The sequence below is a fragment of the Perognathus longimembris genome, chromosome 9 (genome assembly GCF_023159225.1).
Source record: "Perognathus longimembris pacificus isolate PPM17 chromosome 9, ASM2315922v1, whole genome shotgun sequence".
Classification (NCBI taxonomy): domain Eukaryota; kingdom Metazoa; phylum Chordata; class Mammalia; order Rodentia; family Heteromyidae; genus Perognathus; species Perognathus longimembris.
In genome coordinates, this window is record NC_063169.1 from 30,800,694 (window position 1) to 30,803,797 (window position 3,104).

Below are 3,104 nucleotides of genomic sequence, written 5' to 3' on the forward strand. Positions count from 1 at the left end.
AACATGGACTCTATGGTCTCCCTCATAGGGAATAATTAGCACAGGTTTAGGCAAGTCACAGCAGAGCATCACAAGAGCCCAATAGCTGTACCTTTATGAACACATAAGATGATGCTAAGTGAAATGAACTCCATGTTATGGAAATGATTGTTATATCACTGTTGTAACTACTTTCAACATGCTATGTGTAACTGTATCTTTTATTATTGATGATCTTCTGGTATCCCCTTCCTGTGGTTTGTACCTACACTATATCTGTTTCTTATCTGAGTATATTGAAAACTGTGTATACTGGTATTAGAACTAGGAAATTAAAATGGAATACCAAAATCGAGAGACACAGGGTAAAAAAAACACAAACAACTACAAAAGCAATACTTGCAAAACTGTTTGGTGTAAATGAACTGAACAACTCATGGTGGGGGAGGGAAAAGGGGAGGGGGGGAATGAAGGACAAGGTAACAAACAGTGCAAGAAATGTATCCAATGCCTAACGTATGAAACTGTAACGTCTCTGTACATCAGTTTGATAATAAAAATTTATTGAAAAAAATAAAGAAAAGAAAAATATAAAAGTAAATATTACTGTATAAACATTATTTTGTTCCTTTCAGATGATATTATTATGGCATATAACTCATTTTTTAGATAATAATACATAATATTATATAATCATTCTGAATTTGCCATAAAAATATTAAATAATTATAAGAAAAAAGTAAAAGTAAATAATAAAATAATTTTGCCACACTAGAATAAATGTTTCCACAGACTTTGGAGTTAAGTTCATACAAGAAAATAGCAGCTCTGAGCTCTAGAATAGCGTAAAAGCACTCCTACTACCCCATCACCTTATTTTTACTGGTGCAACATTCAACCCTAATTTCCCCTAATGTAATCACAATTGATAAATACCCAAGTATTTCATATTCTAAAATCCTCCAAGTGCAATATTTTTATATGCTTGAGTATTTTTTTTATCACAGCAAAAATTTGACATGCTGTAGGTTCTATTTTCCCTAGAGATAGTGAAAATTCATGTGTTAAACCCACAGACCTCGTCTGCTCTGGTCAGTTCTGATGGTTTTTTAACCATTCAAATTTGCATGAGAACAAATTTAAATTAATCAGAAGTAAAACAAGCTTCACATATCAAAGGAATGTGTCAAAATAATCTCAAACAATTAAAATATAACATATATATTTATAATTCCAGGCCCTCAAAAGCAATCATGGTAGCTAGGAATAAAGTTTTTGAGTTATGATACAGGTCAACTTGAAACATCTCCAGTGAGATGGAAGTGCAGAAACTGGCATGGGAACCACCATTACCTGAAAGTCACTCTTGTGTGTTACATCCACCCACATCCAGGAACAGGGATGGATGGACCACTGGCACAGAAGTGACCTCGGCATGGCAGAGCAGCCAGCCCATCTGCCCCCCCCCCCAACACACACAGGTTGCCACCCACTTGCAGTTTATACATCTCTGTCGGCTTGAAACCTGAACATGACTGAAAAAGAGATCAATGCAATTTGGTTTAATTGCCAGTTTCTTCAAGAACCTGATATTTCAGTTGCAAATCATTGAGGCTCCTTTTATAAAGAAAATTTAACTCCCTCGTAATCAACTACTTTATGTGAAGAAAAAGGCATTGTTACAATGGTTCAAAACCGTTCTTCAATACGCAACAGATTTCAGTCCAGCTTCTAACTAGCAAATGCCTTGCCCACGTCCTCCTTCCCTTTGTATCTCCTCTTTCATTGTGTGAATGGTATGTACCGGTATTTAATCATGTGCTTTATTTGCCTCTTCATTGTGATACAGAAAAGCATGATGAAGTACATCACCAGGATTGGCCAGAACACTGGGACGTTGAAAGCCTTGAAGAAGGTACACACCATAGCCACAAGGATGCCCTTGGTATCCGCATGACAAAATTTAAACTCCGGAAGCCTTTGAATAAAGGGACGAAATTCCTCATTCTGTTTGGTTGGTAATGAAGGACCATCATCTGAGTCTTCCATTAAGGAAGGATCCACTTTGGGAGAGAGGAATACGATGAAGAGGTTGAGGTGGTAAATTCCCAAGGCGTAAGTCATGATGTACCACCCCTGTAACAAACAGGTAAACTCTAATCAAGTAGACAAAGCTCAGGCCCAGCATCACGACCCACCAAACAGCTGTGTAAGGTGTGGACTTGTCCAGCCAGGACTGATAAATCTGTCCAAGACACGTGAAAAACCTGTACAACACTGACGGTTTCCCATGGACAGAATCTCCAACACTGTCACCTTCAGACATTCTGTAACTCGCAGCTCTGCTGCGGCCAAGCCGCAGTCTCCGTCAGGGCCGCGGGAGGAGGACGGCAGGCAGGATGGCCGCCAGCTTTCGACTCGGGCTCCGGGAAGCTGCACGGGTACCTCCTCTCGGTCCTGCAACGCCGCCTCCCACAGTGCAATATTTTTATAAACACTATTGTTTAACTCAAACTTTTTTAGAATGCTACCATAATGTAGCAGAAAACAAGTACTTTCAGAAATAAACACCACTCATAACATCATGAAAAAATGTACTCTGATATTTTCTCAAGATTCAGTCAAAAATACCAAAGCAGAACACCATAATGGACATGGATCAGACTACTTTTTCTCAGTATTTCAGTAGCATTGTCATCTGAATAATCGGTTAGTGGGGCTGGGGATATAGCCTAGTGGTAAAGTGCTTCCCTTGAATAATTGGTTAGTCTCAAAATGATTTATTATCCCCTTATTCCATGGAGTTGCAATACTGTTTCCTATTCTTTTATGGAATACACTATGTGGAAATCTGAAAAAGTGATTTCATTTAACAATCCATGTTTAAGTTAACTGTGAAATTGACAGTTTGCATTTGGAGGCTGGGCTTGGTGGTAGGTGAACCATGAGTTGTTCTGCTGTGAAACAATTTCATACTCATGTTTTACCCTCCTTTATGCTGCACAGGCACTAATTTTTGAAACCACATTTTTCTTAAAAAGCAGGGGAAAAAATCATACTAAGTGAAGTGAGCCAGACCCAAAGAAACATGGACACTATGGTTCCTCTCACAGGGAATAACTAGT

At 38.6% G+C, this 3,104-nt stretch overlaps 1 pseudogene; it reads right to left on the reverse strand.

The window, feature by feature from the left end:
* Nucleotides 1-1,621: 1,621 nt before the first annotated feature.
* Nucleotides 1,622-2,351, reverse strand: LOC125357673 (annotated as a pseudogene).
* Between the last annotated feature and the right edge of the window lie 753 nt (nt 2,352-3,104).